Source organism: Fundulus heteroclitus, unplaced genomic scaffold (genome assembly GCF_011125445.2).
Source record: "Fundulus heteroclitus isolate FHET01 unplaced genomic scaffold, MU-UCD_Fhet_4.1 scaffold_149, whole genome shotgun sequence".
NCBI classification, from domain to species: Eukaryota; Metazoa; Chordata; class Actinopteri; order Cyprinodontiformes; family Fundulidae; genus Fundulus; species Fundulus heteroclitus.
Genome location: NW_023396561.1, coordinates 250,719 through 264,608, shown reverse-complemented (window position 1 = coordinate 264,608; position 13,890 = coordinate 250,719). Strand labels below are relative to the sequence as shown.

Below are 13,890 nucleotides of genomic sequence, written 5' to 3'. Positions count from 1 at the left end.
GGAAGTGGAGATGACAGGTTAGAGACCAGATACTTTGCAGGGTGTAACAGTCACTGATTCTATGGCCACTAACCTTCTCATGATCTGCAATAAGGCAGGGAAGGTGAGTGCCGGTTACAGATTGTGGGAAACGATGCTGATGATTTCCCAGAGCGATCAGGGGTCCAGTCGGGAAAACCCTACGGAGGTCTCTCCAGAGACTGGTTAGAGTGCGGTAGTTGGAAGACAGGCGAAGGGGCAGAACCGTGATGACAGTGGCAGGCAGGACGATAAACCAGAGTCCGTAGTCCGAAAGCAGGTTCAGGTCAGAGCCAGGTGATCTGAGATCCAGGAAAAATCCGAAGCAGAATCCAAAAGGCAATGTCAGGGCACAGAAACAGGTCAGATAAGGCCCAGAGAATTAGAAGGCAGAATAGGTCAGGCAACAGGCAGGTAATGAGGTCCGACAGGGGCAAGGCAGAATCAGAAAATCCATAGACAGAACAGGTCAGGTAACAGGCAGACAGGATACAGAAAACCGCTGGAATAAACTCACCAAAGGATCATAATAATCTGGCACTAGTGACTGGTCTGAGGGCTGGTTATATAGTAAGAGGTGCCGGTGGATCTGATGAGGGTTAATGAGAAACAGGGCAGAGCTAAACAGGTGTGTTAGATGGTAATCAGACTAGCACTAGTGCTGAGATCATGACACTTCGGTAACACAAGACTCTGTCACAGACCCTCCTACTCCAACCATTGCTGGTAATGTTGTCTTGCATGCCTACAACATGTCAGACATTACTCTATAATTTATGTTGGTGCATCTCAGGACAAAGTTGATCCATATCAAATCACTCACAAGCTCACAAACGTCATACATAGGCAAAGGCTTTCTTTCTGAAGTGAAAGAAAATTTATCAAAAAGGGACTAAATGTATGTTTTATTAACTGTCATGCCTCTTTCCTAACAAACAGACTCCAAATAGTTAGAGTTCACAAAACCATATTTTCTTCTGTCACAACCAATGCCAGAGCTCCCCAGGGATGTGTGAGTTCATCTGTTTTATTCATGTCTTACACCGATGATTGCTTTATAGACACACCCGATCAATACATATTGAAATACTCTGACTACACAGTTCTGCTTGCTTTATTTATGCCTCAGACAAACCGAGGGCTGCAATAACAAGGTGTTGATGTCGTTGTTCAATGGACTAACTCAAATGCAATTAAAATCAATACATCAAAAACTGAAGAAAAATGTTTGGATCACCATCTGATGTTCATTACGTTTTAATTTCCATTCATGTTGAGGAAATCAATCAGGTGCTGCTGTATAAATACTTAGGAGTCAAGATCTGTTGTCTTGGAAAAACCCCATTTGGTCTATAAAAAGACAAAACCAAGGATATATTTCTTTCAACACCTGAGGTCCTTTTGAGGAAGTGAAGAAGTTCTTTAGTTGTAAATCTCATTGATGATTGGTGCTTTGGCAGTATAGTAATACCGTGTGGTATAAAATTATGTCTGTTGCTGAGAAATCGAAACTTTTTTATCAAATTAAAATTTGCTCCAATGCTGTCAGCCATCCAGGTGATAAACTTCACAAATCCTCCTGCCATGATAAACTAAACTACCAGATTAGCTAAAAACATCACCTCTAACCTTAACTATGCTCCAAATCATGGACACAGACTCTTACCATCAGGTCGACGATACAGGGCTCCATAGTTTAATAGGGTTAAACTGAAAAATGCTTTTTATACATCAGTCAATCTTAAAATTGATCATACAAAATCAACAAGAGTAGATTATAATCATCTACTCGTTTCACAACTGTGGACTTTTTGAATTTGGTATTGTTTACAACTAGGTGAACAAAAGTGGTGTGATGCAAGAGAAATTTCAGACTTGTTCTGACGGTAAAGGTGTATTGTATCATATTATATAAAGCATGTTCTTTGCCTCCTGACACAACCTCTTAGCCCAATTCGGAATGTTCTGGTCTATTCCTGTACACTAGAGGTCCACTTACCACCAGTTATCAGCTCTAGTATCCATTCTGAATGGCTCGCTCCAACTAAGTCAAATCATTAATGTACCCATTGCTTGTGTACATGGTTATGAAATGAAGTCCAAATATCTTAGCTTAGTTCTTTTTTTATCACCATGTTGGATTGCTCTTTACTTTCCATCTGATGCTATTTCTGAAGTGATCCACCAGCTGATTGTATTTGAGGTTCTAGCATTTCTACATTGGAAACAGCTCAGAGAATGGCCATAACGTGCTGATCAAAGTCTTACGTTCACAAATTAGTCTGTTACGCTGACTAGTTCGAAATCTGGTTCATAGCTTACTTGCTTAGCTGTTTTTCTGTCCTAGATGAACCCACAATTTGCGCTAGTCTGCCATTATCCTTTTACTTTTGTGTCGTCTTCTCAAACCCCTAGTCACTCAGGTGGCCGTTCACACTGAGCAAGGTTCTGGTTCTGCTGGACGTTTCTTCCTGTTAAAGGGGGGTTTTCTTCTCCACTGTTCCTACATGCATGTCCGATATGAGGGATTGTTGCCAGTCAACAAAAAAGTACCAGAAACTCTCCACTGTCACTACATGTTCATCCAGGACCCAATTTAAGACAGAATGGCCAATCTACCCTGAGTAGAAAGCAGCTAATCTGAGTAGTTTTACCCCACTCTGTCATATCATATGAGCAATATGAATGTTTTTTGATGGAGATTTAAAGCTGCGCTCCCACACTACACTCATTCAACAACCAAAAAAATGCGGGGTGCATTGTTTTGTGTGTAGGTGCAACCCAACAGGCATTAAAAGGAGGTGGCAGTATGAAAATACAGTTTAATCAGGTCAGGTCCAGTTATAATCCATTTTTATGTTTAGCCTTAACCAGCTAACATATTAATTAGCCCTAATCAACATATACAATTAATGATGGGATGGCGAGTTATCGAAATAACTGATATGTTCCTTCATCTTTTTGCCAGAATTTGGCTTCAACCATCCTTCTAAAAATGAGTTGACACTGATTTTCTTGTAGTTGTAGAATTTGTGCTAATCTCCTTTTATATTAATCATATAGGCCTTGTTTAAATTTTAAGTTGAAGCATCCCCTTGTTACAGGAGCAATGTGTGGGCTGAGAATATTGAGATAAATAAATGCAAAAAATGGTAACGATTGAAAATATATTAATCCAGAAACAATAAGACACTTAATCATGATCTGATCATTCTCTCCTCACACAGATTTCTGTGGAGTATCTGTGCTCCAGCATACTGGCCCCTCCAGAAAAGGACACACCTTACTAATACGCATTCTTGTGCAGATCTTGTTCAATGGGTTAAACTTAGCGTTAACCCATTGAACTCTGCTTGGTAGCAGGGTTGCTTCAGTGAGTAATTAGCTGTCAAAGTTTGACTCAGGGTAAATGCTTCTGTGCCTCCTGAAAGGGAAAAGCCAAAATATGCAGGAATTTACCCCAGAAATGACTGCAACCTAGCTTTCTGAAATGGGGCAGTGGAGGAGTGAATGTTGCAGGTCAGTGACTTGATGCAATATGCTGGGTATCCTTTGACAGAAAATGTTTTAACCAATGTATCTGAAGGACTTGATAGGGATGACTCTGCAAAGCACTTGTGATTTTGTAGTATATAAATAAACTGAATTGAAAACTATATAGAAAAGAAAAATATAATATGGAAAGTATAAATATTTTAGTAATATTTAATATTTTTGCTCTACTTTTATAAATAAGTTGAACTGAATTGCTAATCAGCCAGATGCAGCTGGTGGCTCCAAACCTGTTACATTTGAAAAAGATAAAGGCAGAAAGCTTTTTTCAACACTGGTTTGCAGTAATATGTAGACCGTCATCTAAACTGTCTGTTTAATTTGACTATGATGAGTAACATCTTCTGTTCTGACTGTATCAATAATGTTTTAGTATTTCATTTGTGCAAATCTTTCATGTCATACAATAGGCTGGAGCCTTTGAGAAATCAGTAATGTGTTACATGTTTTTTTTCTTGCATAATAGTTATTTCTACATGACATCTCTCTAAATCAATAAATCATTTCATACAACTATGTTTTTGTGCAAGTGCTGGGACAGATGATTCTGCTCTGTTGTTTATTTGAATTATCTCCAGCTTGGCTGCCCAATAGCCAATCCCCTTTTGGTAGGCTTCCCATTAACAGGCAATCACAGCTGGCATTGTTGCAACACAGACACGCCCCTTAACCTCACTGCAGAAAGGAGTGTGCTTTATTTTTTTGTTTGTTTTTTGCATTTGTCAATATTAGTTGAGCTTTTCCAGGTCATCTTGTCGTGGGTCTCTTCCTGCGTCTCCAGCAGGACCAGAGGTGGTAAGTGATCGAAGCTCTTATGTTTCCTTCTCTTTCCGTGTCTGTACTAAGTTGTTTCTTTGTGACATGTAAAAACATGCTAGCAGTTGCATCAGCAGATTAGTATGCAGAGGCTGTGGGATGCATTGCCTCACTTCCAGCAGAAACCAGTTCTGTTCACTTGTTTGTCACAGAAACTTTGGACTTGCATAACTTAATTATTTACTTTACTATTTTGATCATCACAAGCAAGCTAAGCCATGCCCGCACCTACTTTTGCCGTTATTACTTTTTAAATTAAACTTGGTATTATAAATGATCAGAGCCCCTGGAGTCTCAGAATATGATGTAAGGCCTCCTCCCTAAAATTGCTATGGTGCTGTTTTTAAATTCGGATTATACCGTAATTGTGTCAGAAATATTATCTGAAAGATGAGGGTGAAAAGGGGATGGTTTTATGAGATTGTTTTATTTGTGTGTTTCTGTTTTAGTACACAAATGTGGGGAAGATCAGGACCAGCAAATCTGCTGCTATTAGTTCATGAATGGAGGAGAGCAATCTGGACACTGCAAAAACAGAACTAAAAATAAGTACAATTTTCATGAAACGAGTGTATTTGTCCTTGATTTGAGCAGCTAAATAAGACTATTTGCCAATGGAATAAGATTTTTCCACTTAAAATAGGAACAATTCAGCTCCATCATCTTATTTCAAGTGCAGGATGTCTAATTATCTTATTCTAGGGGTAAAGATACTCATTCCATTGGCAGATGATCTTATTTACTGGCTCAAATCAAGGACAAATAGACTAACTTTGAGAACATTTTACTTGTTTTTAGATCCGTTTTTTCAGTGGAGGATGCTTCTTCTGCACTGAGCAATGAGAATAGCATACGTTTTCAACATTTGCAACATGTGTACTGTGCTTAGCTTATCTCTGTTGTCATAAAACATTGTGTTTGTGTGTGCGTGTCATTTCATATCATTTGTGTTACCATGATGAAAATCATTGGTCACCAGCTGGATGTGCAAACTTTCCATTGAATGTACCACTGTGACTGTAACTAGCCAGAAATCACTTCAAGCTGTTCCATATTGCGATTAGGTCATGTGTCAATATAGTAACATTTTGTTGGGATGGTATAAAGATATAATTAAAAACAACGTGTCCTATCTGATGTGACAGAAAGGTAAAAGAGGAAGAAAAGGAAGAGAAAAATATGAGAAAAACGCTAAAAGGGAGAAAGGTGACAAAAAATATAGAGGAAAAAGAGAGTACAAGATATCGTCCTTGGAGTCTGCTTCAGCACCTGCAGAGAGATATAAAAAGAACAGCAAAACCAGCCGATGAAGTATTAAAGGTAAAAACAACCAACGCTTTGAAAACATCACTGAAAAATATGCATTATTTAACAGAAGATGTATTTAGTGACAGCCAGAGCTAATACGTTTTTTTCTGTAAAGCAGTGAATCTGTAAGTAGGTAGTCTGTAGGTGTCTGTGAGAGTGCACTTGTATATGTAACATTTATCCATAAGAAAAAGTGCTCAATAGTGGCTGTGGGGAGCCAAAGACCAGCCCCCCCAGAGCGCTGAAGTAGACTCCGGGGGAAACCCCAGATGCCCAAAAGGACCCCCAGAGCAAAGGAGCCCAAGACGGACAAACACAGGGATAACTGCCTCCCCCCATTCTGCTGTGAAAAAAGCCAAATAAATGTATCCTACCTGCACAGATGCTGCAGTTGCTGGTTTCAGGTCTGGACGTTCAAGCGTTGGCTCCTTACGACCAAGGAAATGTAGAGACGACATACAGGTGTCTTTGGACATATTCCACAATAAAGTCCTCTCGGTTACAAGCCCTTATCCAACGCTAACATTTCTCAGCAATCCTTTAGGGCTTTGGAGAATCAATGGAGAAAAAAAAACGTCCTTCATGTGGTCATGATCATCAAATCACGAGTCACTCCGGCATATACCGGCAGCAGTGTTTTGTTGTTGCCATATTACTGTCTGTTGAGAAGATATTCAGGACAGATCTCTTCACTTTTTGACAGATACAAGTAAACTATTGAAGCTTTACCGCTCTACGTTTATACAACCACAAGATGACCGCGATGCACACGTCTAAATTTTGCAATCTGTCGTCATTTGAGGAATGGCCTATTGCATCACCCTAATCTTAAACTACCTCCACATATTCGCTATCAGATTCAAGTCATTAACACTTATTTTGAACATTAACATTATTTTCAGTCAGAAGAAACATGGTGGGAAAATTTCAACGATCACTTTAAACATCAGTCAAGGGTATCAATAATCTTGGGTTCAGCTGTTTTCCACGAGGAAGTTTTTTATAATGTTTCCCTCTTAATAAATTTTGCCACATGCATTCTTTGTTCGAATTCACATGTGATTCAGTTGCTGGCTAAAAATATGAGCAGTTTAAGCTGCCACTGAATATTTCTTAGGATGTTGTTTGTTCAGGGCCATGACTGATTAGTGAACTGGAGTTCCTCAGGAATAGTCTTGATTAAATCTATCTGCCTTCCTGTCTTTGGTACTAAGGTTGAGTCTGATCCTGTTTCAGTGCCTGTGAATTGGAATATTTAGAAGGGAAGCGTGATCCTTCTACCTCACCATTGAAAAGCTTTCAAAGCACATTCAAGCTACAGTTTGAAACTCAACAGAGAGAAAGGTAATAAGGGATTTCTTTGCCACAAATTTGTTGATGTTCTATGTTTTATTTTGTTAAATTTTATGTTATATTAATGTTCATCATTGAAGTTAAGTTTCTATCTCTCTTTAATAGATTTATCACCTCAGGTTGAACCTAAACATCTCCACCATAAGGATGCTGAGGTTGTGTGGGTTTGGTTTGGTCATTTTGACTTTGGCCCATGCCTTGTGTGAGTATTTACTGCAGCAATGTGTATAGTAATATCAGTAATATCTCTGCAGAAAATGTAAATTCTATAAAGCTCTCAATAACATTTCCTTTTGAAAATGAATCTATGAAAAGAGAGCTCAGTAGGTTCTTTGTATGTCTAATATCCCTTTTTTTTCAATCACAAGCTGTAAGTCTTTCACAGATATTTCTCTTCAGCTAAATGAATAATTTGGATTTGCAACAAATTCAAAAACATATATTTGGCAATTTTTATTTTTTCATTTGCATTCTGAGCAATTATTTAATATTTTAGTTGTAAAGGTTGTTTTTCAGGTCTGTTATCCTCAAAAAGCTGTCTTGGGCGACTGTGGCTTGATGGGTTGAGTAGTCGTCTGGGAACCAGAAGGTTGCAGGTTCAATTCCAGCTTCCCTTTGCCACATGTCGATGTGCCCCTGGGCAAGGCACTTAACCCCAAGTTGCCTACCGAGCTGCGTCTTGGTGTATAAATGTGTGCGCGTTAGTGATAGTGACTGGGTGAATGTGGCTATAATGTACAGTGATTTGGGTGGTCAGCATGACTGGAAAAGTGCTATATAAATTCAGTCCATTTACCATTACATTTCTTTTGTGTCTGCATTCTTGCAATTTATTGTCATAACCAGTCATGTGATGTGGGATTGAAGAATGCCCAAAATGCAGACAGAGACCAGGGATGAGCATTACAGTTAAATAAGGTTTAATAATAAAACAGAAAACATACAATTCTTTCACGGGACATGGAGCATAGGTAAAGTAACAGGAATACCCATGAACAACCAGCCAGTTTACATACTGAGGTGAGGGTGGAGAATGACATTGGATGAAAATGAGCTAACCACAGGGAATTACAAACCGGGAGGGGGGGAGGGGGGGCGGGGGGTATTTTAACACTGACCTAGAGGATTAACTAAAATACAGAGAACAGAACAAATTAAATTAGTTAGAAACTAAACCTAAAGCAGGGGTGTTCAAAATGTGGCCCTGGAGCCATGTTGCAGTGCTTTGGATGACTTTATGTTGCCCACGAAAACAATTCAGTAGTTTTGGGAGGTGGAGGGGCTCCAGCGAGACAGAACGGACTGTGTGGATTGTTTATTAAAAAAATATTTCAAGCGGGTCTGAACTGAGGTTTCGGTTTTGCACTCAGTGATAGCCTAGCTGGCCAGGTCATCGGGGGAAAGAGACATAAATAAATTAACCTGTGTGGCAACACCTTAGTAACAATAATGAGCACAGAAATTATGTGAAATTTGCCTTTTTACAACTGTCAACTAGGTTGCATTCAGTTTTCTGATTATGCCTTCATTTGATTGTTTGCTGTCTGCATCAGCCTTGATGCTTGAGTTTCAGGAACCTTTTGATATCATTGGTTCTACATCAGCACTACATAAATAAACTTAACTGAATTAAATAAAAAACTTTAAAGAGGTTGCTTCATAAACTAAGTCAAAGAGCCTGATTACGAGAGTAATTTCTGCTTTAAAGGACCATAGCGTATGTTCCAGGATTTTTTTGAAGTCGTCTGTCCCCTCTGGAGAAGAGTTGAAGTGACACCAGTATTTTACGTGTAAGGGAGAAGAGGAAAAGTATCTGCTGCACGGGTCTTATGTTTAGAGACGTAATGTCTTTTGAGGTAAGAAAGCTATAAATATTGAAGTCAGCCCATGTTCTCTTGCCAAGGCATCGAGTACGGTGGAGACTCAACAATATAGCAGGGTGAGGATTCGCCCAAATCACTTTCTGATAAACGACTAATCCAGCCTATAAAGGAAACTCCGTTAAACAGAGCATAACTCATTTTACACGTCAGGCAATTATAAGGGCATGTATGGGAAGGGAAATAGTATTTAACTTCAAAACCTGAACTTTGCACCTTTTTAAACAATGAGATTCCATATTAAGCATCCTTTGTTCAATTGTCTGGATTCAGAAAAAGAAAGTTAACTTAGGTTAAGATCATGGAAGTTTGGGAACAATGAAGTTTAAAAGCCTTGATTTACACCCACCCACATATCATTCTGGTTAACAACTTTTTAACTGATTGTGGGCGATAAGAATAAAATTCTAATTGTTTTAACATGTGACGATTATTCATTGAAGGCTCTAACAGCTACGTTTCATCATGTGTGTGCAGACCTTCCAGTCACCAAATTTCCTGAGACTACAACCCCAGGAGGTGGAGATAATCCTTATGGCTTCACTTGTCCTGATGGATGGACGATGCACAGCACTCAGTGCCTCCTCTTTGTTCCTCAAAATCTGACCTGGGAGGAAGCCAGGGTAACTCTTCCTTATGAATAAATAGGTTTAAAACAAAACCTCATATTAATAATTGTACATTAGATATACACGATGTGCAAATTCACTGTTAAACCTCGTACTGTGATTAGTTTATGTTTTTTAAAAATTAAGTCAGTTCATGTTCTTGGTTTAGTGCCTAAGTATTCTTAACTGCCTTCACAGTCCTGATATAAGATAAATTTAACCTTTTAGATTTTCTTTCTATGAAATAACAGTCCTCCGTAATACACAATATACTGTTTTTAATTTGCCCCAAATCTCAAAAAGGACGCTTTAGTTCACATATATTCATGCTGTCATTAATAGAAACTCAAACGTGTTACGAGAAATTTTTCCCTATGTTAAACAAATTTCTCAGCCACCTGCGTAACACCAAGCGATTGGTGTTCCACTTGTTAAAATCTTGATTTTGTTTGAATGCATCAGCAAATACAATCTTCACCGATAAGATTTAAGATAGCATCTGTGCTGTCTTGCTATGCGTAACTTTGCGATAGTTTAGATTTAGATGTCCTGTAAGCCAGGACTTCATTCCTCTGCTTGCCTCTGCTCTTTCTGCTAAATCAGTCTTACTGCCTGTGTGGACCCCCCCATAACCCCTGAAACTCAGGTGCAGTAGAAGTGTGGTTGGGTCATAAGCCTTAAATCAATATTGTTTCATTTAAATCACAGAAGAAGGTATTAAAGTCACGTTTAAAGAAAGCATTATCAATATCAGGCATCCTGTGCATGTGTGAGTGGTTCTGTGCCCAACGCATAGATGTCGATGTTCATATCCATCTCTGTGGGGAAACTAACAGTCACACATTCATGAAAATGCAGCTTTCAATAAGATTTTTACCTCCAAGAGTAAGTGCTAGGACTCTGCTTGACGAAGGTACATTTTCATCCATCCATTCTCTCTGTTGTCAAACAGCTCCGTAAACCTGTGTTTTTTTTTTTTTTTTTCTGGAAGCATCCCTGTTGTTGCATGTGTCAAATCCCTGACTGCAACTAAAGAATGTCCTGTAATCACAGAGGTCTGGGCTGTGTCTGAGCAAACAATCAGCCACAATCGTTAAGGGGACATTTGATGTGACAAAATAACCAAAATGTCCAAGCAAACCACAGAGAAAACAGAGCAGCCAGAGGTGGATGAAAACTAAGCAGCTCTAGTAACAGGAAAACCCAGCACTACTAAGTTTCTGGGGGTGTAGATGACGAACACCCTGACCTGGCAACGCCCAGACACCACTTCTTTCGATTAAATGTGTTGCAAAATGACGCCAGCTGACCAGAGCCCAGAATATCATCAAAGACACCTCCCACCCACAAAACAAACTGTTCTCTCTCCTGGGGTCTGGGAACGTCGGGCCCCGCAGAGCAAAGCAGCCCGGGGCCACAACAGCTTCTTCCCCTATCTCCCAATATTGCTAAACTCAAATTAACCCCACGCCCTCACCCCCTCCTTCTCCACCACTCACACACTGGTTCAGTCAGCTCCAGGGGTGTAACACTCCTTTTTCACAATGAGCAATACATGGTCTGATCACAGTTCTTACCAATTTTTATTTTAGTTACCTTTTTATACACATTTATTTCTTTTTGGCAGCAAGTCTGTTAATTTTATACAGACAATAAAACTCCTGTTTTGATTCTGTACCATTCCTGAACCATTGCGACGAAATTTCGTTCAGATATGTGCTTGTTGATGCAACTCTGACTAACAGTTAAAACAAGTCTAAGACTCCTCGCTGCAAGCTCCCGTTCCTTAAACTTTCACAGGGTCAACAATAAGAATACTATTGTGGGAAGGAAAGGAGCTTCGGACTGATGTGCCGATTTCGGACAACCTTTGAGTCATGTAAAGGCTGACTTAAAGGTAAGCCTTTAAGTCAGCCTTTACTTGACAGAAACGCACATCGATGATGCGAGTCAAGTCCGGGCCTAAAGCCTTCTGAAAATGAACTACAAAGTGTGCGCTCTCTTCTCTTCGGACATTTTTGTTGATTTCCGTGAGGTGGCTGTGCTTATACGTCATGTCACGCAATGGATTGTGGGATACCTAAGGGTTCTTAGCGCCGGTAAGGGACGTTGCAATGTCCCCAGGCAAAACTAGCCGTGGAAGGGAGCATTCAGGGCAATTTTCCTACCTCCCTCTTTACTGACTGCACTATTAAGACAGCACTTATCATGGCAACCGCTGACGCACTTCCGCTTTGGCTAAAGACTCTTTGCTCTATAAGGGTATTCGGATTGAGCCAAAGTATAAGCTGAATCAGAGGTTCCAATCAAGGAACTGCTCACAGGAAGCAGGAAGAGTGAATAGGAAGTGCATGTGGAGCTTGAAATGTACAATTTCATAGCCGGCTGCAGTGACCTCTCGCCTTTGGCTGAAACTGACCATTGTGTTTCTGCTAACTACCATGAAAAATGTGAACCTTAAATCATGTCACATGACTGTGTCATCTAATACATTTCCTTAAAGACCAGCATGATGAATTTTATAGGCAGTTTAGACACAACGATGCATTCAAAGAAAGAATGAGGTTTTTAAATTTGTGTTACGGTATCTTTTAGTTGTTGTTGCTTGCTATCCTGTTTCTGAGCACTGCACTCTTCCTGTTCTATTTTTTTTCAGAGAAATTGTTATGCCAAAGGTCAACATTCACTCGCTTCTGTCTTTACTGACACGCAAACTTGGGAGATTTACAGGGAGATGAAAAAAGCTGGGCACCTTGATGGACGAGTTTGGGTTGGAGGCAGCAGAGCAACAGCGGTAGCAGATTCATCATCACACAGTTTGAAAATGGATTTGATAGATTAATCTAATCTCTAGCAGGTTTCGTTTTGTCCCGTAGAATTCGACTTGGTCCTGGGAGGAGAATATTTTCTCCCTTGGCATCTCTGAGTTCTGTTCTGGAGAATCGACCCACCAAGAGAACAACTGCTTGCAGCTCATTCTTGATGGTAAATCAAACTCAAACTTTTAATTTCAGTTTGGACTGAGTTTATTGATTCAGTTTTCACACAAAGACGCCATCGTCACTTCTGTTTATGTGCAAAATGTTGTGCAGTTCGACTGAATGTTCCAAATCCGTTTTAGTTATAAAGTGCATGCAAAAAAAGAGTTTAACCAAAGGGCTGTACAGTACTGAAACAGCTCAATAATATGCAAATAATAATAATAATAATAATAATAATAATAATAATAATAATAATAATAATAATAATATGTTAAAACACTATTAAACCAGAATAAAGAGTAAATCAAACACTGTTGTGTAAAAAAGAAAATGGCAACAAAATCAACTCTCACTGTGTCAAAAGCTGTTGAAAATAAGGAGCAAATGTTCTTTTCCTCTGTTTGCAGGGAGCGGCTCAGGATGTGTAGAGGCCCTCCAGTGTGACAGAAAGCTCCCATCTGTCTGTGGGAAAATCCTCTATTAGTCTGGAAAGAGCAACAAGTCCTCAGCAGACATTGTCAATGTGGCCATCAGTCTGTCATTTCTCATTTTTTCTTCTGTGTTTCAGCTTAAACTTTACACATTTTGGGGGGCTTGAACCCTGAGCTTTTAATAACAGCATCTATTTTGGACACTTTAGAGAAAGTTACCTAGAACTTGTAACCTTTTTCCAAATAAAATCTTAAGCATTGAAAAAAAAGTTGTCTTTATGAAAGAAATAAAGGATTTTCTCTTGGTGTTGAGGTGCAACATGCAAAAGACACAACAAAGTATTACATGAACAAAAAGAAAATACATATTTAATTTTTTCAGATCAGTCTCCTTTCCTCGCAACATTAGCTTAAAAATCCTCTTGCTGAACTATGGATTAATTTTTACTCAAAGCCAAAAACACCTGGCAAACACACAAGGTTCAAAAGCCCTAAAAGACTATTTAACTTTACTCAAAATGTTAATAACCTATTTCTAATAAGCTTTAAAAAAGCGATCATCTTAAAAAGCTTACAATGTTTGTTTGTTTTTCCTGATAAACTTAAAACAATTTTAAAAAACTTTTTGAAAGCTTAGTATCCCATCCATCCGTCCATGTTCAATTCAATTCAATTTTATTTATATAGCACCAATTCATGAAACATGTCATCTTGAGGCACTTTACGAAGTCAAAATCGTCAACTTTGTAAAGTGTCAGAGTCCACTGCGTTTTCCATGGCTTTGCAGCAATACCCCATACTGAGCAAGCATGAAGCGACAGTGGTAAAAAAAAAACACTCTTAGCGGGAAGAAAAAACCTCCTGCAGAACTGGGCTTAGTATGAACGGTCATCTGCCTCGACCGACCGGGGGTTACAGAAGATAGAGCAGAGACACAACAAGA

General features: G+C 39.2%; 1 non-coding gene across 2 annotated transcripts; it reads left to right on the top strand.

The window, feature by feature from the left end:
- Nucleotides 1-4,216: 4,216 nt before the first annotated feature.
- On the top strand, nt 4,217-13,216 carry LOC105921911. 2 transcript variants are annotated; one of them, XR_004928444.1, is made up of 7 exons: nt 4,217-4,365; nt 6,909-7,038; nt 7,153-7,249; nt 9,405-9,550; nt 12,192-12,329; nt 12,412-12,520; nt 12,924-13,216. It is a non-coding gene; the product is annotated as an uncharacterized LOC105921911 (transcript). The 2 variants fall into 2 exon arrangements; XR_004928443.1 differs by having other exon boundaries at nt 4,218-4,365; nt 6,931-7,038.
- The last annotated feature ends 674 nt before the right edge of the window (nt 13,217-13,890 follow it).